Here is a 25,617-nt window from a genome sequence, read left to right on the forward strand (position 1 = left end):
AGGGGATCCATGGTGGATCGGTTTTGCTGGTCTTAATTCATGCTTAATTCATGTTCCTCTCCCTCCCACCGTCCCATGAGGAATGGGACCAGAGCAGAGTGCCAGGACTGATCTGAGCTGTGCTAAGGAGAATGGCCCACCAAGGGCTGTGCTCCTCTGCACTGCGCAGCAGCCAGAGAGCACAAGAATGGGGCGTGGAAATGAATATGTTCCAGCCACCAAGACTGTGTCACATGGATGCTAGATGCAGCAAGCCTGTGGTCTGGCAGGCTGCATTCCCCAGTGGTTAGAGCAGGGGACTAGGACTCGGGAGAAGAGCTGAGTGGACAACTGATTTCAGTGTTCAAAAAAAAATTCATCTTGGGTCAACCTGAAACGATTCAACCTGAAGTGATTTCTTTTTTTGTTTTGGGGGATTTTGTTCATCCTTTTGGTTTGTTTGAAATAAATCTAGATACGTTTCTAGATGAAATCCTTGGAGTTTGAAAAAAATTGGGCCAAAACTATGTACTGAATATGACCTGAATTTGTGAATAAATTTGATTGACCTGAAACTGCATTTTTCGGCAAATCATGGTTCACTCAGCTCTAGCCACAGAGTTTAAAGCCAGAAGGAGCCACCAGATCATCTTTTGTGACTTCAGGTGTATCCCAGGCTACCAGCACCACCCACTAACCCCAACAACTGCCATGAGATCTCTCTATGCCTGTGTACCTAGGGACAATACTCAGCCATGGCTCTTTGGAAAGCAAAGTATCACTTTGATTAGGGAACCAGGGAAATCTCTCCCTTTCTGCCCATGGCTGCATCCTAGGAGGCCAGCCAGCTGGAGATGCTTCATTAGCACACACACACCCTGACAGTAGCTCTGGAAGGTGGATACATATCAGTGCTCTCGGGGAGCTCCCAGGCCCCCAGGATGGAACCTTGACATCCAGCTGCTGCGATGCCACAGGGATGGGCATGGCGGAGATCACCAGATCTAACGGGATCTGCCCAGCCTTGGCCCCATGTGCCCATGTAGACTCTGCCAGGCTTTCCAACATCCCTTCTGAAACGGGGTGCAGGGGGGCTTCCAGCAGTGACCTGGGAGTGCAAGAGAGACAGGCTTACTAGCCCCTCGGATCACTCCAAGGCTGCAAACATCTGGGAAGTGCTCCCACAGCACGGGAGGGTGCCTGAGATGCATGTACCAGTCTACATGACATTGCCCATCCCTACCCAATAAACCCTGCTGCATCCATTCTGGATCCTTCACCTCCCAGGTAGCAACACAGCAACACAGCAAACAGATCCAGGTTCATTGTTCTCTGCAGAGTGGACAGGACCCAGCTCTGTCTCACAGGCGACACAATCCTTTTTTCCACTGCACTGTCCTGTGTCCTCTCACTGATCACTGTTATGATCAATTACACTATAACCCACCAGTGCTCATCCCAGGTACATCCTCACCAAGGGAAATAGACACAAAACCAGAGGAAAATATGGGCCTGATTCCTCCCTCCCTCACCCCCGTGTAAATCAGGAGCAACCCCAATGGGCCCAATTTCCCCCTCACACGCCCCATGTAAATCAGGAGCAACCCCACTGAAGTGAAGGGAGTTATGTTGCTAAATTGACTTGAGACTGAATCAGGAAAGGCTGGGCCCAGCCCTTCTTGACAGTCTGGGATGTGTCTAATGCAGCATGGGTGGTGCCAAGACCAAATAATATGGTGACTGGAATGTAGATGTTGCCATCTGCACCAGTGGGCGCCCCTGTGTGGGGGAGCCGAATTCCGGTGCACTCCTGTGAGCACTGGGGAAGCAACCCACGCAATCCCTATAAAGGTGCAAACCCCTCTCATGCCCCAGGGGATACAAATCACACAGCTCATTGTTGCAAGACAAGGAGTACTTGCTCTGGTGCGCCAGCCAGCTTCTGTTATCCTGCCTTTCTAACCCTGCCAGCTATCTCAGCTCTGTACTCCTAGCGAGCTAGCATTCTGCATTTCTGTAGAGCCTCCCATTCCAAATCCCTGCCCAGGCCAGGTGCTGATCCCAGACTGCTCACTCCGGGGAAACGGATGCAGGAGAGGTGATGTGCAGCCACTTCTAGGGGAGATAGCAGCAGCCAGGTCGGTGGCCAGTTCACTGCACTTCTGGGGTAGGAGGCAAACATTAGCCTAGGAAACACCCTGGGGCAAATGTCTCCTCTCACAAGAAGTGTTCCTTGGGGAGAGGGATAGCTCAGTGGTTTGAGCATTGGCCTGCTAAACCCAGGGTTGAGAGTTCAATCCTTGAGAGGGCCACTTAGGAATCTGGGGCAAAAATCTGTCTGGGGATTGGTCCTGCTTTGAGCAGGGGGTTGGACTAGATGACCTCCTGAGGTCCCTTCCAACTCTGATATTCTATGACTCTCATGTCCATGCAGAACCAGCAGGACATGATGTCTAGGACCTCCTATCCTAGACTGTTGTATATCCTTGCAAATGGCAGCTGCATCCCTGTAGCACTGCCAGATACACGAGAATCCAGCTTGGGAGGTGGGGGGAATGGGCGACAGGGGTCCCAGCTGCATGATGTTAAACAGCTGCCACCTCTCATCCCAGAGGTGGCTGCACTACAGTGGTGGGGGCAGCGTATATAGTTTGTATATTACACATTGTAGTCTGTACAGCAATTGGGGGCCCTTCATAATGAAATTAAACAGAAGATAGAACAGTAGCAGTTCCTGGAGGCCAGAGTTAATACTGGGATCTTTTACTCTCTGCTAAGTGTCGGGAGATGGGTACAGGGAACAGTTTTCATCTAGGCTAGCCCAAGCCAGGACCCAAAGAAGCTGCAAACGGCAGACAGCTTGTGCTAGCTCCGCACGTGGAAAGGAACAACAGACGTGGTGATTTTTGTGCCTCCCCTGCCCTAAAGCAGCAATTTTTTGACTGGATCCTGATTCTATAGTTGTGCTGGTGACATCGAGTCGAGGCACAGTCCTGCAGGGGACTGTTTATCAGAAGCTGCCCAGCTGCAGGATCTGGTGCCACGTCTGGCTCTGCGCCAGTACAGCAAGGTCACAAAAGAATCTGTAGTTGCAGCGCTGGGATTGATGAAGAACCAGGCAGATACTATGCTGCTCTTCTCTAGCCCCATGCTGCAGGAGATCCCAGTGCCTTTGTCTCACCATTCTCCTGGGATGTAAGGAAACACCAGCCTATTTTTTTCATATGGGAAACTGAAGCAGAGAGGTTAAGGGACTTGCCACAGGTCCCCTGGGATGGCAGTGGCAGAGCTGGGCAGCAGCAAGCTACAAAAGGGCTGGGACAGATGGAGCTCACTGCAGTGTTGCTAGGGGGCCTCCTATCTCTCCTGGGCTCCAGCCCATCACAATACTGCCAGAAAAGTTGCAAAGCAAGGGGCTTTCAGTGTATTCATAGAATTAATTCATTATGAGTCAGTTTTCTCTCACTCTAAGTCAAAAATGAGTCTATCCATCCTATAAACAGTTAATCCCCATTATTTTATTAGTCAGCACAAATTAAGACCACTCCTAGGCCATTCGGCAAAATTCCCACGTTGAGCAAATAATTAACTCAATTCCAAGTTTTCTGCTAAATCAAACAATTCCATTAATAGACATTTTTAGACCCCAGTGACTCTGTGTTTTCTAAGGGATGCGCTCCATAGCAAAGCGACTGGAGCTAGTGAAATCCGATTGCCACCTGACCAGCCAGGCAGAGAAGAGCTGTGCTGCTTGCCGTTTAAAGGGGCGTGTGTGCCCCACACGCTATGTCATGCTTTGCTAGGGGAGTGAAAGCTGGGTCACCAAGCTAAGCAGGATTCAGATTTGACCTAGATAATCAGCCCTGGCCTCCCATCTCAGTGGGTTCTTTTTCAATTAGCTAAAAAGGGAAGTGATTTAGCACTAATGAAAATAAATTAACAACTGCCCCCCAAATCGCAAGGGGGCCCAGGCTGCGTCAGCGCCAGCTGGAGACATGGGACAGCAGGGAGGTGAAACGGACGCATCAGTGGGTCTGACTCAAAGCAGTGCAGGCTAACCCTGCCAGCCCCGCCTGCCCTGGGAGATCAGCTGCTATAAATACTTGGAACCTGATTCCCCATTGCCTCGCACCTACTGTGCCACACTGCAGCAGCGCAAATTGACTAAGACGCCACCACATCAGAATAGGAGCATTTCACACCCCCGCTGTGCTGGTGTCAATGACGACAACACAAGGTGCGGTGCAACGGGGAACCAGGCCTGTGGCATGGAGACAAACCACAATGGCAGCTTTGATTTAGGAGGAATCTGCCCTAACCGGGACTTGAATGGGGGAGCAGAGCTGCAGCCGGAGCCTTTGAGCTAAAGGAAAATCACCATTAGTTTGGCCCAATGCTAATGACATGCCCTGCCAGCTTCTAGCTACTGCCCTATTCTCAGCTACTGTAGCTCGCACCCTGCAGCGGTTGAGCAGGACTACGTGGGTGTCTGATACTGGTCTCATCCCCATACTCATATCAGCAAAGGTCACACCAACCTACAGGCTCTTTCCACTGTATTCCCTCCCCTGTCTGCCGGAAGAGAACTACTACAAAACCAAACAAACCCCAGCGCTTCCGCACCAAATATTATTTCCATTCTAGCAAAACAGCTCAGTCGATGCAGCTGTTTCACAAATACCCCGAACGCTGTGCAGGGCTGGCACCCGAGGACACCCTGCCAGGGACAGGCATAGCAGCATAATTGCTCTATTGCATGGAGAAACCGAGGGCCCCGCCACACTTAGAGGGCTGGAGACAGGGCCGGCTCCAGGCACCAGCTCAGCAAGCCTGGGGTGGCCAAGGGGAAGGGGCAGCATGTCGGGCTCTTCGGCGGCAGGTCCCTCGGTCCCTCTCGGAGGGAAGGATCTGCCGCCGAACTGCCACTGAAGAAGAAAGCGGCGTGGTGGAGCTGCCGGCAATCGTGGCTTTCCCCCCCCCTCCCCCCCACCGCTTGGAGCCTGGAGCCGGCCCTGGCTGGAGAGCAGAATTCACATGGGCGGATTCAAAGGCTAACTCTGCCCCACCTCCAAGCAGCCCAAATCTAGGCAGATTTCCTCTCTGAAAGCTTGATTTCTTAACGAAACACGGTCAAGGCTGGGGGATCAAAGCTGCCACCTTCCATGCTGCCCATACCTCCTTGCTAGGCCCACAGGGAAGTGTTTAGTCCCCAAGGTAGAGCAAGCCACAGTCCCTGTGGCTGAGGAAATGCCTGCTGCAGCCCTGGGTCGGTCACAGACTTGCACACCCAAAGCAACCAGTGAAATCTGTGTGGGGTCACGGGGCAAAAGCCACAGGGGATCAGGTGGTTGGTGCAAGTCTCAGCAACACTCCATGCCTCGGTTTCCCTATCTGTCAGTCACCAGAATGGAAACATTTACTGCAGGTTTTGATTGGCTTTACTTCTGAGCAGCCCTACAATAACTACTCCCACCACAACAACAAGCCAGTGTGCGGTCTGGCCCTAAAGAGCAGGCCTACAACAACAGACTCTCCCCAGTAACAAACCAGCCTCCAGGAACAGGTCTATGAAAACAAATAAGTGCACCCAATCCTCAGTTAGACCCTACAATAACAAACTCATCACCACAGCAAACAGGGCCACCCATGAGCAACAGCATGTGTAGGGGAGGGATCTCTGCTTCCCTTGACCCATGCAAAGCAGGGCTTAAGTTAGAGCAGCCCTGAGGCTGCTCTAATTTGTTTTCTGGGGCCCCCATATATATGGATTGCAAAAGTGGCTTAAAGCCCCTGTGCCCCAACCCTGCTCCAAGCACAGGGACAGAGGAACTGAGTGATTCTCCCAGCCTGGACACTGGCTGCTGCTGCAAAGACATTTTTGCACCTTCTACACTGTTTACATAAACCCACAAATCTCCCCGTGCATGAGGAGAAGAATCCCCTTGCGATGGCTCTGGACAGGCCTGGGCTGCTGAGCTCAGCAATAACCGCAGGCCTGTCTCTCTTCCCAGCCCCAGCCCTACACAGCTTTGGCTCAGTTGGCTGCTCCGCTGTGAGGAGCTGGGCCAACTCCAAGCACTGTCGGGTGGGTGGATGGATGCCAAGAGGCTTGTGCGGCTTCAAATCACTTTCCCAAGGAGTTTGCAAGGGCAGGATCCACCTCCCATGAACAGAGCAGCCAGTATGTGCCATTAACCAGGGGCTTTCTATAGCTTGCAGCAGCCGGGGGAACATGCTGGGACATGGTCCAGTGGAAACCTGCCAGAGAAACCTGGGGACAGGTCCAAAGAGACCATGCTGGGGAAGTGGGTAGAGATCTGGGGACAGCACTCAGCAGGGAGCATGCGGGAGGTGGGGGCCATTTGGGGGACACACACTCTGCAGGAATTGTGCCAGAGGAAGAATCCAGGCTCAGGATCTGAAAGGCGCATACCAGGGGAGGATGTGGGATTGCAGTCTGAAGGGAGTTTGCTGAGCTGAAGCCCTGCTGCAAACGTCTTCTACTGGCAAAGAGTGACCAAGCCCTTGAAATCCCTGCACCCAGGCCCTGAGCTCCAGATCAGCCCCTCTCCTGAGTTATCTGTACACAAACAGCACCTGGGAGCATGGCAGCATTGCCAACCCCTTGCATTCAAACATCAAGGGTGGGCCCCCCCCCCAAATCACAAAACCGCCTTCCAAATCATGAGATTCGAACAATAACCCATCTCAGATTCTATTTATTCCCCTTCTGGAGACAGAGACATGAACCGGTCACATTTCACAGCTTTTTTCCACAACCAGAATGGGGAGTGGGGGAGAGGGAAGAGAGAGACTGGCTTGTTTTTTTTAATAGAAGAAAAGATTTTCCCATAGTCCCCTGACTCATGGAGCAGGGGTTTTCAGAAAAGCCCCGAGCACTGTAAGAGTGGTGGTAAAAGTGAGAGCAGGAGATGCTGAATTCTGGCTACATGCTAGCCATGAACCTCTCTTCTCCACCCTCCTGGGTATCATGGGGTTACTGGTGAAAGGTTCACCAAGCCCAGCTCCTGGGAAAAAAGGCACTGAGGAAAGGAGAATGGGGAGATGGGGTGCAGATGCAGAACTAACCTCCCCAGAGTGGCATGCGCTCAGCAGCCCGGCACATCGGCAGTCAAACACTGCCTCTCTCCTTGACTTCCTGCTAAAACAGTCTGGGGAATGTCATTCTGGAACATCCTATCTAGCTGGTCCCTTCAGGGGTAGCAGAGTCCCAACAACACACCCCACAACTGGGTCTTTGGCCCCTCTTTCCTAGGCTTGGGTCCTTCAAAACATGACTAAATCAGCTGCCCCAACTCCAGCATCTTCTGCCCCAGCAGGCTCAAAACCTTAGTGCCCTCTGGCTTCTGATTTCATCCTCACAGCAAGAACCTCCTCTCCTGATGTCGTTCTCAGTTCCTTGTTCCTCCCTAGGACCTGCTACAGGAGCTGTCTTCCCCCTGCGGCCTCCCCTCTTGCATCTTGAGTCCCCACTGGCCTCTGCAACAGAGAGGAACCCCCTGGGTATGCAGTGTCCCTCTCCAGCTACTCCAGGTTCCCTTCTAATAACTTCAGCTTACCTGACACACCCCCACCAGGGCCCAGCTACTCCCTTTAACCCCTTCCTAAGTCCAGCCCTTCCTCCCCAGGCCTCCTCTGAGGGGTGAACAATCAGTCACAAGGGCCTGGACCAGTCCCATCCCTTCAAAGGGCCAGCCACCCCTTGACAGTGAGGGAGATTTTCAAAGACCCAGGCCTGAATGGGTTTACATAAAAGACAACCTCCTTTTTTCTATTTGTCATTAAAAAGCTCAGGACTGGGGACGTTTGCCCTCCCTGTTTTTGCTGGAGGTCTCTTTGGAGGACTAGAGAAGCAGACTGGGGATTTAAGACCTTAACTGTGACTCTCTGGGTCAGGTTTCTCAGTTACAGTAATAGATGTTAATAGAAAACAATGGGGCTTATGTTCTTATGCTGTTCATATGTCCAGTTCTGTCCTCAGGTACACGGTGCTAGTCCTGTTGGAATCAGTGGGACTGCGCCCACATGAGCGAATTCTTTGAATACGGGTGTTTCTAGATGAGGGACATTTGCACCAGGGCCAACTCTAGTTCAGACACAGTGCGTGGGTGCAATGCAGCACTGACATTGGTGCTATTTACCTAGGGTGACACTGGTGCAAATTGCATATTCTAGACAAGTCATGACAACATTTCCCTTCTAGTCAAGACTTACTCCTGCCATGAGTGCAGGGGACTGAACTAGCTGACCTCTCGAGGTCCCTTCCAGTCCTGCGATTCTATGATTCCCTTCCACTGCTCTTGCTTGGTGCTTGTGCTGTGAACATCTCACCAGTTCTCCAGTCAGCCAAAGAGCCTGCCAGGAAATCCAGGGCAGACAAAGTCCAGATTTGTAACATAAAACACAAGCTGATTAAAAGTAAACCAAACCTCTCTGGAACTTTCAGCTCTTTCAGACCTGGGTGATGCACCATCAAGGAACAAATCAGGGTGGGCCCCCATGCTCACGGCTCTTTCATGGGTCACCTTTAAGGTGAGGACAGCCAAAGCCAAGCTCGGAAGCAGAGGGTTGATCTCAGAGGGGATGGATCTGACCTGGGGTAACCCTGCTGGCTTGGCCAGGAACTCCACTTGGTAGTGCCAGGCTGCCCAAGCGAAAGGAACAAACGGCGTTTATAAAAACCCGCACACACAAAAAGAAATGATGTCTAAGGAGTTTGCTTCCCTTCTCAGTTCCAGCACATTAATATGAGACTCACATCAAGGCTGAGAGACCGAACCCTGGCAGGAGATCAAACCTCAGCTCCCAACCGCCTGGGGACAGATCCTCATCGTCGCTACATCGGTGTCAATCTGGAGTAACCCCCTGGAAGCCAATACCGCTACACCAGTGGAACCGAGATCAGGATCCAGCCCTGAGCTGGAGTTGGGCAAGGCTGTGCATGTAATGCACCCACTCTGTCCTCCCGCTCCCTCAGCCCCTCAGGAAGGGCAACAAAGAAAGAGCTGTTGTTACGCAAAGAGACATAAAACTTTTCTAAAAGAAACAGATCCAAGCAGGGAGAGAAAGGAGCCTTGAGAGGGGAACAATCTTCCAATTCAGCCCGAGCCCAGGCAGCTCCTCTGTTAATAATATTAACAGCCCTCCAGCCCTCACCCCATGCCCCCTCTACGCCCACCCTCGAGCCTAGATCCGGATGTGAGCAGAGCTGGACTGCAGGATGCTGGGTGCAAAGGGAGAAGCTGCTATAGCCCCAGCAAACAATGCTTTTCCAGCCCCCTCCTTCATTCGTGCACTGGAGTGACTTGATTGAAATGCTGGCTCCCAGGCCATATACACAAAGGGATGGTCCATGATGCAGGTGCTTGGTAAACAGCCTTCCCAATAGCCGGGTCTGGGGTGGGGAAAGGACCGAGCTAGCCAAAGCCTGGAGACGAATGGAACTTCCCCCCTCCAGACTTGGACACCTCCTACCAGTCTGCTCATTGCCTGCAAGCAGCAGATCTGCAGCACCAAGGAATGCAGGGCCAAGGTTTGCCCAAGTCTCGCAGCTCAGTGGTGACACTATAAATGAAGGCGCCAAAAGGCCCATCCTGCTTATTGTCGGGTCAGTAACGAACATGTCAAAACGCACCTGCCAGGAGGGCAAGGACGGATGCTTACAGAAGGCTTTGATTTCCGTATTCCATTATGTATCTTTATAATGAGAGATGGATGCCACCCTGCCCCTGGATCCTGCCTGCTCAGGGACCATTCAGATATGAATCAGAACTATGGGGCAGGGACCCGTCCCTGGTTACTCGCCTGCTGCAGCCTGACCCGTTTCCTTAGCACTGTGTTCTTTCCCAACGCGGCTCACACGCCCCGGTGATCACAGTGGGCAAGGGTTATATGTGGGGCATGCACATGGGTGTTGGACCCGGGGGCATGCATGGGACCCTGGAATATGGGTGAGGTGCTGCACCCAGGAGGCATGTGCAGGGCCTTGGAATATGGATGGGCGTGCCAGGCCCTTGGGGAGCACACAGCAACACAGGGCCCACAATTCCCACGACTGCCAGTTGGAAAAAGAAATGGAAAGAGGGTAAGCTACTGTTATATCCCCCCCCACTTTCAATCCAAACACTGCTCATGTGGCCTATTATTGTAGGGCTGGTCACGGGAGAACTAGGGCCAGCACCACTGACTCTTGTAATTTTTGATTGAACGGAATAAAGCGAACGGCAAGGCTTTTAATAAACAGATCTAGGAAAGTAAGTGGGGTCACATGTATGGGGCCTGCCCCAGGCTGTCTGAGGGTTAATAGCTCTGTAGGACACTGACTCCACTGTAGCGATCAGATCACTCGTGACTCCGCACTGAATCCTCATGTAGTTTACTAATCAGCTGCTGATCACATGCACGAACCATCCTGGGGAACCTCAGCCTGTGGGCATAACAAGATCATCACTAACGTATGTTTCATGGCAATGAACAGTGCCACAGTGCCATGCCCCTCTGCGGGGGTGGGGGGGGGAGAAAAGGACACTGGCCCCTTTAAGCGAAACATCATAGTGATAAAAAGTGATCTGTGTGTGGCTGGGGAGGTCAATTTCCCTGTCTCCTCTCCCCCAGGCACATACTGCTAAAAGCTTAATCTCCCTGTCCTGCTCCACCCCTGTTAACAGCAGGCCAGGTCAGCTTCACTCCCTCCTCCCAGCCTGACTCACAAGCCCCTGAGATGTGGCTTGCCCGTCTGAGGCCAAGTGCCAAGGGGGGTCTCTTACCCACCCAGCCCTCTGGGCAATGCCTGGCTCAGAGAGGAGGTTTCCCTAGCTAGGGAGTCCTCACACTGTCATCCACGCCCTCAGTCCTGGCGCAGCACAGAGGAGTAGGGTGGTATCCCTTCCCAAAGGGATTGCAAAGGATCCAGAGGTGAGCAACAAAGATTATCAAAGGGATGGAGTGCAAACCCTATGAGCAAAGGCTGCAGGAACCGGGTATGTTTTGTTTGGAAAAGAGGAGATTGAGCAGGGACACGAGAACGGTCTTCAAATACTTGAAAGGCTGCCAAGCTGGAGAAAAGTTGTTCTCTTGCCGCAAAGGGCAGGACAAGAGGCGATGGGTTCAAACTACAGTAGAGCAGGTTTAGATTAAATCTCAGGAAAAACTGCCTGTCAGAACAGTAGGACAATGGAACTGACTGCCAAGGGAGGTTGTGGAAGCTCCTTCACTGGAGGTTTTCAAAAGGAGGCTGGAGCCGTCTGTCTGGGATGGGTCAGACACAACAAGTCCTGCATCATGGCAGGGGGCTGGACTAGATGGCCCTTGCAGTCCCTCCTAACCCTGTGGTTCTATGATTCCGTAGCTTGTGAGCCCTCGAGTGGCGCTCACTATGGTCTAGATTTGAGGGTGAGAACCGCTGAGCCTGGCCTGGTTCCGTGCAGTCAGTAAACAAGCCATGCCTTGATGCTGCCAGCAGGTCAGCCCTTAGGAGGGAGAGCGTGGCGGGCGCATGGAGCTATTGGCACTTCTCAGTGGGTTCATGTGAGTGGTTGCCAAAATGAAGGAGGAAGTCACATGATAACAGCACTATATGCCTTCCTAGCACCTCTGAGCCCACAATCCAGCTCACTACTCTCACTCACCATCCGCCACGAGGTTGATAAATTGCATTATCCCCATTATGAGGGGGAAACTGAGGCATCAGGCAACTCATGAGCTGCAGGACATAGGTACAAGCCCAGTGATATCAATGGACCTGCTTACACCCAGGCTACATGTAGGTTGTTATTTTTATTACAGTAGGGCCTACATGCTCCTACAAAGACTGGGCCCCATTCTGCTGGATGCTGTGCGGCCAAATCACAAGAGACAGGCCCTGCCTCCCTTCAAGCGCTTACACTCGAAAAAGACAAGACAAAGGATGGAAGGAGAAACTGAAGACTTGCACAAAGACAAAATGGGAGAACAGGGGACCGAACCCAGGAGTCCTGACTCCTACTGACATGCCCTAATGACCAGACACCACTCCTTTCCCTGAGCAGGGATTGGAAGCCAGGAGTTGAGATGCCCCCTCTGCTGTTCTAGCCCTTAGACTATGCTTCCATGCCACACAGCCTCAGAAATCCTGGGTGGGCTCACCGAAATGCTGCCTCCCGCTATAACACAGACATCCAGCCAGCCTGACATAGCCAGATACAGTGGACAGCAACCGGGGTCATCACCCTGAGGCCCCTCCTAGGCCACAGCATGCACAGGTTGGAGCATTTGTATTGGAGTAGGGAGTCAGTACCCCACTCTGCCTGGATTTACTAAATCCAATGCTAGAGCCAAGTACACCTCATCCTCTCTGCTCTCCGGAACACAATGCCACCATAGGCTTTGGATAGGCCACGCCATAGAAGGCGATGAGAGGAAGGAAGCGGAGAGGTGATAGCTGGCGTGGGAACAGAGGGGAAGTCTTGGAGGAGATTTAGCCAAACTGCTGGAGGCATAGTGGAATCGCCAGAGCCATGGGGTCTGCTAGGAGCAAATCAATGATTGTTGCAGCAGTGGGCTCGATTCCCCAGCCCAGCAGCACCTTCCAGGCAGAAGGGATTCAGAGTCAGGGTGGGAGAGGGTTGGACTTCCAGCTAGGGAAGCACTGGTACAGCCCTTTGGGGAGGGGACTCTGGAACCAATGTTTGGGTGCAGCGAGCAGGTTGGATTATCATCTATTAGATATATTATGGTAGCACCCAGGCGCTCCAGTCACGGACCAGGTCCACAATCTGCTAGGTGCTGTACATTATTTATTAGGTTTACTACCGTAGCACCGAGGAGGCAGGTCCCCATTGTACTAGGCGCTGTACAGACCCAGAACATGAGAGTCCCTGCCCTAAGGAGCTGAAGTAATCCAGTCCCCACCTCGTTGCTCTGCTACTGAAGTCTCTTTACTGCCACCATGGCAAGGAGCCTGACTGACACCCCTGGAAACTGCATCTCTCCAAGCTCAGAGCACGTACAGCACGGACTGCCTTCCCCATACACTGACCAGCTACTGGGTTTGACCTGGAAGGGCTCCTCCTAGGAGCGAGGGGGATTAAGTTTCTATGATCTATTTGATGGGTGGTTTCTCTGCTAAGCAACGAGGCCACTTACGAGGCACTGTGAAGTTGACAGAACATTTCTTCCTGTCCCCAGCCAGTAACCAACTGTTGCCCTGAAGCATGAGGGCTAATTGGCAGCCTTAGTTATCTTTACCTTAATTAATTATTACTCACTTAAAATTTGTACAGTGCTTGGAAAACGCAGACACTATAAACCAGATTCTGCACGCAGTTACACTAGTGTAACTCCATCATCATCATCATCCCTACCTCCTACATAATAGCACTTTCCATATGTAGATTTCAAATTGCTTTACAAAGGAGCTATTATCCCCATTTTACAGAAGGGGAAACTGAGGCATAGAGAGGTGCCAGGACTTGCCCAAGGTCACCAGCAGGCCAGCAGCAGAGCCAGGAATAGAAGCCAGGGTTCAACCCCACTGAGTCTGCTGCTTTACTCCTGCTTTACTCTTGTGTAAGTGATGGCCGGCGCTAGCCCTGTAAGTACTAAGGCCCAGCTCCTCAAACATATTTAGGTGCCAAACTCTCATTGGTTTCAATGGGAGTTAAGTGCCTAAATCTCTTGAAAGATCTCTTGGGTCCTAGTGTGATTTTGCACTTCTCTGATGTAACTTCGGGTGCTGTCCTTACCCTTTGGGGTGTCTAATCTTTCAGCTCAGCAACATCCTGCAGCAGGGAATAGCACAGGTTAACGGTCTGATGGAATGTCCTTGTTGCCTAAGATGTTGGAGACCTGTTTGTGTGTGAGGAATCTGTCCTGTCCAGGCTCGAACCAATGGAACCAAAAGCATCAGCCACACTACATGAGCTTAAAGGGGTCCTGGCATTAGCTGCCTATTGTAGTCCTACAATGGGCCTTGGCTAGTAGCGGGAGAAAGCTACAGTGGGTACAAGGCTCAGCTAAGTTAAATGGCAACCAATAACCAACAGGAGCTCTCAGTAATCACAGCATTAATATTCTCTTTCCTGGCCATTAGCCACTACACAGGGACCCCATTATGTACTTTCATAAAATCTTGCTTCATGTTTTGATTCAGCTCACAGAGAAAGTGTCTTCAGCAGTGTCAGCCTGTAATAAAGGCACCAACAACACACCAGGATAGGCAGGCTCCAGGGAACCCGGGACTGGAATAGCCGGGCAGGGATGCAAGCGCACTAACAGTGCTGTGTAGGGCCCCAAGCTGAAACAGCAGGAGGCTGGGTGAGTGGGTGTTGTAGGTCAGGACTGAGGGGCATTGGAAGAGATGTGTGGGGGCCCAAGGTTGGAAAATGAGGAGGCACCGCAGGCCTGCACTGAAGGGCATTAGCAAAGACATATTGGGAGGCCCACGTCAGGAAAAACAGGGAGGCTGTGGGTCAGGACTGAGGGGCACCAGGAGATCTGAGAGTGTCGGGGAGGAGCCCAGGACTGGAATAACCTGGGGTCTTCACGTTGGGATTAGAGGGACATCTGCAGAGCTGGGTGGAATCCAGGCATGGAACAGTAGAGGGGCATTAGCACAGGAGCGAGAAGAAGCTCACAATGCCTGCTTCTAGCTAGTGATCTGTACCCTTCATGCCATTCTCACCCATGCTTGGGATCCATGTATAATGTGATTGTGTGGTGTGTAAGTAGCCACACAGTGTCTCATTCCTGGGAGACTGCCACACATGATTATGCTGTACAATCTCAGCTTTCATTCTAAACACAAACACCAACCAACCAACCCACCCTAATGCTTCAAAATGGAGGGCAATCAGTTGTGTAACACCTGCTGAGTCTGCAGCCAGCATGGGACAATGAATGAGCTGTCCAGCTGCACCCAGGAATATCAATAAGAAGATCTCACCAGTAACCCAGAGGAATGAACTGGCTTGTTCAAATCAGTGGGTGTTGATTCTGAAGCCTAATGATGTTAATGCAAATGTCACCATCATTAACTATTTCACTACTGATATTTTAGCAGAAACATCCAACTAATGACCATCTCCAGCCCCGTGGGTTGCAAAGGCAGATATGGGGGTGGTGTGGGATATGAAGTAAAGTAGGGCAGCTAGTTTCTGACATGGGTTGCTGGAGGTGAGATATGAGGAATACAAGGCCCAGCACTATTTAAAGTCACCTCCATCCCTGCCAGAAGGTGGTCCAAAACGGGGAGGCACTATCATAGGAGAGATACAGGGACAGGCTAGAGATGATGGTGGACTCACATGGTACATTTCCAAAGTGCCTTTCATTGCACAGAATCCCAAAGCTTTTGTATAGTCTATTTATCCAATGCAATGCAGCTATGTCTGGGGTGGAGCAACAGCCAGCTAACACATGGCCCATCGGTGGGAGGTGGGGGAAGGGAAAATTTTAACAAACACAGGGCAAACACCTGCCAATGGCCTTATCCTACCCCTACATGGACTGCCATAGGCTTTTTAATATTTATAACTCAGTACTTCTATAGAGAGTTCCTTCCATTATGATTATTTATCTGATAGAAGAGCTTAAAAGCCTAGAAGAGACACATAGTGAGAGACAGCGGCTGCCCTAGAACATGAACAGTCTGAGGATTTCAAAATAGCTACATCCAGAAATACCACTGTGAGGTCAATAAGGGATATAAGTACTCCCTGCACTCACCTCTAGAGGGAAACACAGCAGCTGTTTAGGACAGGAGGTGGAGAATACCAGACCTAGTGGAAACTGCAGGGGAAATTCATGAGGCAGGCTGCCATTTCCTGAGTTGGAGATATCACCTCTTCTAAAGATGCCATGATTGATCTCAGGACACACACACACACCCGCCCAATTTTATATCTCATCTGAAGACAACACCCCACTACCAGCTCAATACTGAGTCAGCAGAAGCATCAACTCCCAAAGGTCTCCCCTTCAAATACTGAACTAGCCCAGCTCTGTTTGGCTTGATTAGTCATGATCACAGCTTTCCTTCCAGATACAGTGGAAAGATGCAGAAAGCAGCTCCTACAAAATACAATTAAGGAAAGAGGCCAGACCGAGGCTGGAGGACCCAGATGGTCTTTTTCTACCCCCACTGCCTGTGATTCCACCATCTATGGCAAACTCCTGCAGAAACACTCCCCCTGTATTGTATAGATAGGGTTGGGAGGGTTATATTTGTACCAGTAAATGTTGGTAACCATCAATTTCACGAAACACACACAAGCCAATGGGAAAAAAAGCCATTTCCATCCACAATCATCACAATTTACAGACAGGCAAAGTAAGAAAAATGCTGCTTGAGAACTTTTTAGAGTTTGATTTAAGGAACTTTACTTTGTATATTTTGACCTGTGGTGTGGCTATTTCTGTTTTCATCATTATAAAGCTTTTACTTTTTGAACCTCACTGTCTACTGTCATTAAATAATTATCTGACCCCCATAATTTTCTCCACAACTGTGAAAGTTTAAATTGATAAAAAAAATTAAAAAGCTTCAAAATACATTGATATTATCCAACAAAATGATAAAAACAATAGAAATCAAACCTCTGTATATTTAAAAGCAGTGTCCTAACATCTTGAAAAGAACCTCTAGATTTTTAATAAAGGATCCCCTCACATCCCAACCTAGAAGTGGCCGGATTCAGGTGCTGGGTGACATGCCACAGTGACATAAAAGAGCAGCTGCCTCCCCAAAGGTGGAGACTGACTGGCCAGAAATAACCACCAAACCAAACCGCGCCTGACAATGCCCTGTACAGCCTAGCCTCTTGCATGCCCCTGGGCAGAGCAGTGGGCTTTGCCCTGAAGGTCAATAGATCCAGGCTATTTCAGACCCAGCTAGGCAGGGATGGGAAAGCCGGGGGCTGCCTAGGGAGAGCACTGCGTGACTTGCACCCCAGCGTGTGACCTGCTGAGCCCTGCCAGCTTTCCCCCAAGTCAACAGGAATTTGGGCACTCCACTTCTACACACTGGGCGACAGGCTGACAGCGCTGCAGGGCACTGGGTCAGCGGGTGGGGGCTGAGGTGACAGGCCTCGGCGTGTGCCCAGCACTCTGCTGTCCCATTTGGCAGGCTGGCAAGGTCCTTGCCTCATTCGGGCGCACAGACGGGGCAAGTGCTCATCTGAATGTGTGCTCACCACCAGGCCAGCTTCAGGCTGTCTTGGCTCAGGGGGTTCGCAGCCACCCATGCCACGGACCTCCTGCTCAGCCTCACAAGAGGCCTCTCCACACGTGCCTGGCACCCTAGGCCTCTAGGAGAGATTCAGCTGCAAGCCACAGAGCCAGCGCTCTGGGACGACGACTCCCCCGCTCAGCCACCAGCCTGGCCAGTGCCAGCGGCAGGGAGGGAGATGGAGTCCATCAGGGGTCTCCCCCCTTTCACTTTAAAGCCGGGATCAGAGGAGGGAAAAGTTCTGTTGCCAGGATTTGGGGAGGTGGGAGCAGGGCGGGGCCCGGTGTCACTGAGCTGGGGGGAACAGGCCGATCCCGGGCAGTGGGGGGGCGATGGGGCGAGCCTGCCCCACCCCGCTCAGTGGGAGGCAGATGTAGGCTGCTCCCCCGGGGAAGCTCCCCGCCCCGCTCCGCTCTGCTGGCCACGGCCCGGCAGGACCAGGAGGGACCGCGGAGCGCGGCGGGGACCGGCCAGGTGCCGCTGCCCCGGGCGGGGGCAGCGCTGGGGGGTCGCGGCTTTGCAGCGGCGGGAGGGGGCGCAGGGAAGCGTAGCCAGGAACCGGGGCGCGGCCCGCGGGGTCGCTCTCACCTCGGCCTGGGCCCGGCCGGCTGCCGGGCGAGGAAACCAAAAGCCTTCGGCTGCCGGCGCCCAGCCCCGCCGCCGAGCGCCCGCGGCGTGTGAGTGCGCGGGGTGGGGGCTGTGGGGAAGGGAGCGGTGTGTGTAGAGGTGTATGTAGTAGGAGGAAGGGGTGTACAGAGGTGTGGGGAGGGGAAGGGTGTGTGTAGAGGTGTATGGGGGAAGGAGGTGTTGGGGGTATACAGAGGTGGGGGAGGGTGTGTGTGTGCAGAGGTCTAAGTGAGGGGAGGAGAAGCAGATGTGTGGGGTGTACAGAGGTGTGGGGGAGGGGAAGGGAATGTATGGGGGAGGGGAAGGGGATGTTGGAGGTATACAGAGATGGGGAAGGGTGTGTGTGTAGAGGTCTAAGTGGGGAGGGGAAGGGGTATGTGGGGTGTACAGAGGTATGGGGAGGGGAAGGGTGTGTGTAGAGGTCTAAGTGGGGAGGAGAAGGGGTATGTGGGGTGTACAGAGGTGTGGGGAGGGGTGTTGGGTGTGTACAGTGGTGGGGAGGGTGTGTGTGTAGAGGTGTATGCAGGGGGAGGGGGTATGTGGGGTGTACAGAGGTGTATGTGGTGGGAGGGGGAGGGGGTGTTGGGGGTATACAGAGGTGGGGAGGGTGTGTGTGTAGAGGTGTATGCGGGGGGAGGGAAGGGGGTATGTGGGGTGTACAGAGGTGTGGGGGGAGGGGGTGTTGGGTGTGTACAGAGGTGGGGAGGGTGTGTGTGTGTAGAGGTGTATGTGGGGGAGGGGGTGTTGGGTGTGTACAGAGGTGGGGAGGGTGTGTGTGTGTAGAGGTGTATGCGGGGGAGGGAAAGGGGTATGTGGGGTGTACAGAGGTGTATGGGAGGGGAGGGGTGTCTGTTTCTCTTAGCAGCAAAGTCAAACATCTGCAGCAGCCGGATGCACCCTGCCTTACACCCCCTGCCAGCCAGCGGGGTAAGGCAGCCCACAGGAAGGGCCGGGCACTGCGTGCGGGCACACAGCAGGGGGTGGCTTTGCGCATGCGGAGCACAGGGGGATTTACGGCCACCTGCCGGGGTAATTTCCTCTGGACAGTGACATGTTATCTACGCTCTGCTCCTTGTCCCTCCCCCAGGTTTGGGCAACTGAGGGCAGGAATGCACGCCTGCCCTGTGCGCGAATGGCCATGCGGCTCGCAGAACACACACACGGCTAGGGAAGCACCCAGCAGCACTAGCCTCCTGAGCAGGTGTAGCCTGGAACACACTTCCAGCAACCCCCTCCGCATACACCATGGTACCTTTGTTTGCCTGGATGGAGCCCAACAAGACCTGCAGGGTGCTGTACGGAGGCTGTTAGCCACTCAGGACACTCCAGTCCCAGGTGAGCCACGAGACCTGATGGCCAAGCTAGGCGGACTGGCCTTTCCAGCCATACACCACGGCCTCTTCTCCTGCGAGGGGCTGGCCTTCCTCTGGGCACCTCCTGCTGGCTACTGTGTGAGAGCAGGAGTGGCAGCGATCACTAGGGGTACATGTACAGATTTGTGCCCTTTAGGCAGTCTTCCTTGCAAGAGGCTCAGGACTTTGCCAGACTTTCACCTTGCTGTGTGGTCTTAGGTGAGTCAGGGCCTTTGTGCCTCAGTTTCCCCATCTGTAAAATGGGGATCTTGCTGACAGCGTTCCCAGCTTTTTCATGGGAATTAATTCATTATGGCCTAATGCTAAGAGATGCCGACTCCCATGGGGGTCTGTGGGAGCTACCGATGCCCAGCACTGCTCAGGCTGAGTGCTCACCCTGACCAAGATTCCACTCAGTTCAGAGAGCATCAGAGCAGCTCTGATAAGGGGCCCCTCCTGGCCTGTACATGCAGCAGTGTTGATGAGCAAGGAATTATGCCCTCTCTGTCTCTGACCAGGGTGGGCCTGAGGGGTGAGTGAGTCAGGGAATGCTCCTGTAGCGGTGCCTGTGATGGGTTCGCTGTGTGAGGCTGGAACAATTCCCAGCTGGTGACAGAGGTCTGAGGACACATGAGTATGGGTGGTAGTGATTACAGGTGCTTTCGGCTAGCCTTGAGGGCACTTTAACAGCATTACAACCACACATCAAAATCATGTCATCGAAATGCAGCCACCTCTGGGGCAAGGTGTGACAGCTGTTTAACAGGGCACAGCACCACTGAACAACACTTGGAAGTAAAAAGTGAAGGCAAATACTGCGTTCAGCTGACACTGCAGGGGGAGTTTGGGGAGGGAGAACGCTAGGACCAGAGCTAGGGTTTGGCCCAGACAACTCTGGCTCCAGGGAGGGGCCCTGGGACATTTGGTGACTGGGTGCTCCTGCCTTATCTTTTTGTGTCCTCTGAAAACCAGACACTCTCCCCTAGGAGCGGACTCAGTGGGAAGAGCCCCTCCAATGCAGTCACCGCTTGCTGCAGCCCCCAGCTCTCCCTTTTAAAACTAGAGTGGACATAGCCCTAAGAAAGGGGCTAGAGGGGACAGTCCTGGATTATCAGCAAGATGCTCTAATTGCACTTGGTCATCTCTAACTTCTAGCAAGGCTGGCCTCCCCTCCAAGCACCAATCCAGCCTAAGCCATGGAAAGCTTGCATGAGTTAGCAGGTTGGGGATTCGAATGCACACTCTTGCTCTAATGCAAAGTGCCCTGGGGTCTGATGACCATGTGGTCGGGACCTGGTCTCTCCCAAAAGCTGGTTGTTGCATGAATGGTCCAGGGGAAAAGCCCTCATGACAACCTATGCAGCGCTGCCCCTAGCACCTTGGGCTAGGGTAAGAGAAGAAAATCCCACTTCGCAGCATTCAAGCCAGCTGCCAGCACCAACCTCCCTTCTGATCTTACAAACTCAGTGGAGGAATAGCCTCCCCAGGTTCTGCTCAAGTAGTAAAAATGGTCCCCTCTGGCGTGGAGAAAGGACAGACCATGATTCTTATTGGGTAGTGTTTATATACACACACAAGCCCCGTAAGGGAAGCAACTGGCACGTGGCATGTTGGGGTAGTGATTGCCAGCCATCCCCTCCCCTCAGCCAGGCACCAGCAGCACACAGGGCTTTGATCATGCATCTGCAGCAGCCAGATTGTGAGTTGTCTGCCTAGTGCAAGAGAATGATCCCCTGATGCTAGTCCCCCTGTACAACAGGCTCAAACCCTGAGGCAGAGTTACTACTTCCTCTACCTCCAAATCAATCCCTGGCCCTGGCCCCTTCTCCAGCACTCGGGGTTGTTGTGGCTGGCTCAGAGGCAGCTAACAGCAGGACAAAGGTGCTCCCAGGAGGTCAGTCTGGTTTAGCCAGATTTACCCAGGAGTTTGGGAATATGTGTGCCAGCTGGCACATAGTGGATGAGTGTGTGAACAAATGGGAGGAGGTATCAGCTGGATTGAGGGTGAGGAAGGAGTGTGTGAGGGGTGGGGGAGTGTGCAAAGGGATGCATGACTAGTATAGGGGGATATTTGGGGTGGGAGGGTGAGCAGAGAAGCACAGGTAAGTGGCTGAGGGGTGCATGCCAGGGATGAGCAGGATGGGATACTAAGGTGTGGCAGGGGGATATGAGCATACGAGAGAGCATATGGGCATGCGGTTGGGTGGAGGGAAGGCAGGTGAGAGGGAGCGAGTGCCATAACCAGGTTCCTCATTTCTAGCCCATGACCGCCCAGTATCAAACCTCTCATTCCTGAGCAAGCTCAGAGACACTAGCCAAAGGCCAGCTTCAATTAGATAGGTTTGTAGTTAACATCTAGACCCAGCAATACCTCGATTCAAACCACTTTCATGGCATTGATGGATGATTTGTCCCTGGATGGAGGGTGGACAGACATCCATTCTCATCCTCCTGGACCTCTCTGCAGCATTCAGTGCTGTGGACTGTGGGATACTGCTGTCTGACCTGAGAGAAGTGGCAGGGGCCAAGGGGAATTGGGCTAAGACGGCTCAAACGCACCCAGTGAGTAGTGATGGGAAACGGCACGTCACCCCTAGACTTCTCCCTTGTGCAGTCCCACCAGGATCCAGTGCTTGTCACCATCTCCATGCAGCTCGAGGCGAGCTATTCAGATGACATGGACTCAAGTGCCAGCAATAAGCAGACAACGCACAGCTCCACTTATGTCACCACCTACGATCACACCACTACCACCAAGATGGCCCAGTGCTTGGACGAGATCAGCTCAAGGATGAAGAACAGCTGGCGGAAGCTGAACCCGAGCAAGACGGAGGGGATGGTGGGCAGAGGAGAGCATTTTGAGGAATTTGCAGCCATGGTGCCATCTCCTTTGGATGAAGGTTTACAGCAACAATTGGTCAGTTCATTCCATAGTTAGGCATACTCTTGGATTCTTTGCTGATGCTAAGCTCTCAGATACCAGCCTCCACAAGAAATTCTGTCATCTACAGTTGGCTAGGAGACTTCATCTCATCCTGACTGAAGATGAGCAGGCCTCAGTTTACTCTCAGTTTTGTCACTTCTTGGCTCGACTACAATGTGATACACCTGGGCACGAGGCCTTCGGCACTTGGGAAGCTCCAACTCATACAGAATGCTGCAGCGCATCCTCTCAGCAGCCCAGGATAACCATGGGCACATCACGCCAGTCCTCCACTGGATTCCCACAGATCTTCTAGTCAAGTTCAAGATCTCAGTTCTTACCTTCAGGACATGCGATAACCTGGGCTCAGAGTATCTATAGGAGCCTAAAGGTCCAGGACAAACACTGGTCAACAGTTTTTCTCCTCTGACCCAGTGAAATGATCTGCCATAAGGGTAACACTTGTCTGTGCAGAAGACAGAACTCTCTGAGGCTGGGCCCAGACTGTAGAAGGAATGCCCCTGGGAACTAAGGGCCATTGCAAACCTCACCACTTTCCCCTCCGAGTGCAAGGTGCATTTCTTTGACCTTGCCTTATATAACATAAATACAGAGCAACAGGTGTATTTAAATACACTCTACCACAACAAGACACTCCCCTGCACATGCTTCCCGCCCTGAAGTAGATGAGAACACAAACATGTGACCGATGTTAATCATGTTGCTTAATGCATGACTGAAAGGTGGTCAGATACCATGGGGATGAGCACAGGATAAGAATAGAGATAATTAAGGAGACAATAAACACCTTACCATACTTCATGGAGCAAGGGATCCCCAACTAGAGAGAGCAGGGACTCTACACATCCCTGCCTGGACTGGGGGTCCAGTGAGATATTTTACTGCCCCCAAAGGCATGGGTTGTGCCTCTCGTGCTAACCTGGAGAGCTGTGCTGGATTGAGGGCAGCTGGCTCCTGGGAACATGCCTATGCTTGTAGCACACGGACCAATCTGGGAATGGCACAGAGATGGGGCAAGGAGAGTTATCCTGGGAAGCTGCTAGTCCTAAGGGCCTCTGGCAGTTAATGAGATTGCTACTACAATTACTCAAGAGACCTTTCTTGAGATCTGCCAAGGCTTTGTCACAGGACCCAGGTCCCAGACATAGGGATTTGGCAGTGACATATAACACACACCTCTCGAGTCGATCTCCAGGACCTGCCTTCTGGTTTCACTGGGTCCATCCAGTGTCCAAAGAGAAGGCACAGCCCATGGACTCACCGTCTCCCCAGGTGGCATTAAGCACAGATCCTATGGCTGCTTTTCAGGAGGCTCCTTTGCTGGACAGTTCCCCAGTGACAGCAGCAACAGAAGACTCAAACTCATCTCTAACTCTCTGAGCTGGAGAGGTACTTCCAGGATGAGCAAGACTCATTAAATCTCTCTCACCCCTCTGCTGCGATTATCCCCCCTCCCATCATGCAGAAGGCTAAACTGAGGCATGGAGCAGGGGAGTGACTTGCTACAAGACCCCAGGAAAGGAAACCCAAATCTCCATAGTCCCAGGTCTCCAATACCCATGAGAGCCCCATTCCTCTCCAACAAATCTTGATGATTTCTTCAAAAGTTGTTTGGTAGACCAGGACTAGGGGACATATTGTTAAATGGATAAGGCTTATAGGTTTGATCCCAAGCTCACTGAAGTGAATGCAAAGATTCACATTGATTGCAGGAGGCTTTGGATCGGGCTCTGTGTGCACACACGGAAACAAAATGGTTGTTATACAGAGATACTGATCAGCGGGTGGGCAGCCGGCACATGGAGAGCACAAGCTGGACATCTAGATGATGTGCAAAAAGTTAAAGAGGATTTAGTCGGTTTCTATGATTGGAGAGGGATTTCCCACTGAAAATGCTATTTTGTTTAATTTTATTCTAGTCTGGCATGGGCCTGGGAACGATCCTGATTCCTCTAGTATAAAAAAATGGAAATAAAGAAAATTAAAAACTTTAGAGAGATAGATAGGAGCCGACACTCTGCTGCCATGATGCTTGGGATTCCCAAGGGAGCCTAAATGAGTTTAGGGTGCCCAAATCCCAATGGAATCAATAGGAGTTGGGTGCCTAAATCCTATGGGTCTGTAAAAAAATCCTGACAGAGGAGCTCCAGCCTCCCTCTAATCCTGCATTGTTATACGGCTGTATTGATCTGAAATGGAGCAGCACTGTTATCCTCATTCTACACAGGAGGAAACTGAGGCACATGGAGAGGAAGTGACTGGTCCAGTCACTGAGCAAAAGGGCAGGTATCTATTCATAGAGATCTGGGTTCATAGAATATCAGGGTTGGAAGGGACCTCAAGAGGTCATGTAGTCCAACCCCCTGCTCAAAGCAGGACCAATCCCCAACTAAATCCCCAAATGGCCCCCTCAAGGATTGAACTCACAACCCTCGGTTTAACAGGCCAGTGCTCAAACCACTGAGCCTCCACCCCTGCTCTAACTCTTGTGCTCTAGGGAGATTTCAGCAATGAACTCACTGCAGGAGAGCGAGCATGTGGCAACTGGCAAGGAGGAGTTTGCCTTGGGTAGTCTGCATCCCTGCTGGACTGTGCATATTTTCCAAACACAAAGGCAGCAGCTCAGATTTACCATTATTGAACAGAGGGGCAAGGACAGGGAGCTCAATCCTTGGCCTCTCTGTTCGGATTGCCCCAGAGGAGTAGCTATGGATAGGCATCTGCATCCCTTGGGCCTGTCCCAAGACCCCCAAACTCATTCCATCCAGGCTAGCAAGCAGGCCTCAGAAGGGAATGATGCTCACCACTGGCCTGGGCTGGATTCAGAGCAGGAACTCACAGGAGATCAGCTCTAAACTTCTCACATTGGTCACAGAAGCAAACCCAAGCACTTCTCAGCTGCACCGTGAAACCCATCTCCTCTGGGCTGGTACAGGCACAGTGGACAGGGCCAATGTTCACACCATCCTTCCAGGCAACAGAGATATGATCCTCCCCCCAGAACACTCTGACTGGAGCGGAGGCCCTGGATTCTGTTCCCAGCTCTGCCACTGACTCTCTGGGTGATGTTGGGCCAGTCACACAGCCCTCCGTTTCCAAGAATCTCATCCGATTTTGCGTGCTTTGATTTTTGGGTGCTCAGTTAAGGCAGGCTGGGCCTGATTTTCAGAGGCACTGTCCTCCCATTGACTTCAGTGAGGGATCTAGCTAGCTCCTGGTGGAAGAGCATTATCTGCAAAGTGCTTTGGGATCCTCTGTGCAGAGGGGCAAGGGAAGAGCAGAGTGCCACTTATGCCTCCTGTTTCTGAAGAATACCACTCAGCAGGCGCCTCCCCCACCCCTAGCTTCTCTGAGCCTGCAGAGCTGCTCAGATAGCAGCAGCAGTGAAGACAGATTCTGTTTAAATCCTCCCTCTTCTGCTGGAGATGAGACCAGCACAGAACTCGGAGCCCCGCCCAGACCCCTTTCCTAGCTTGTGAACAGACAAAGCA

At 52.3% G+C, this 25,617-nt stretch overlaps 1 protein-coding gene and 1 long non-coding RNA gene across 4 annotated transcripts in view; one reads left to right on the forward strand and one right to left on the reverse strand.

Annotated features, from left to right (window-relative positions):
- Positions 1-25,617, reverse strand: part of NAV1 (neuron navigator 1) — a 286,515-nt gene that overhangs the window by 216,500 nt on the left and 44,398 nt on the right. The gene's annotated exons all lie outside the window — the stretch shown is intronic.
- Positions 17,748-22,898, forward strand: LOC120403570. The gene is made up of 3 exons (XR_005597597.1): positions 17,748-17,880; positions 18,918-19,165; positions 21,797-22,898. It is a non-coding gene; the product is annotated as an uncharacterized LOC120403570 (long non-coding RNA).

This window comes from Mauremys reevesii, linkage group 4 (assembly GCF_016161935.1).
Source record: "Mauremys reevesii isolate NIE-2019 linkage group 4, ASM1616193v1, whole genome shotgun sequence".
Taxonomy (NCBI): domain Eukaryota; kingdom Metazoa; phylum Chordata; order Testudines; family Geoemydidae; genus Mauremys; species Mauremys reevesii.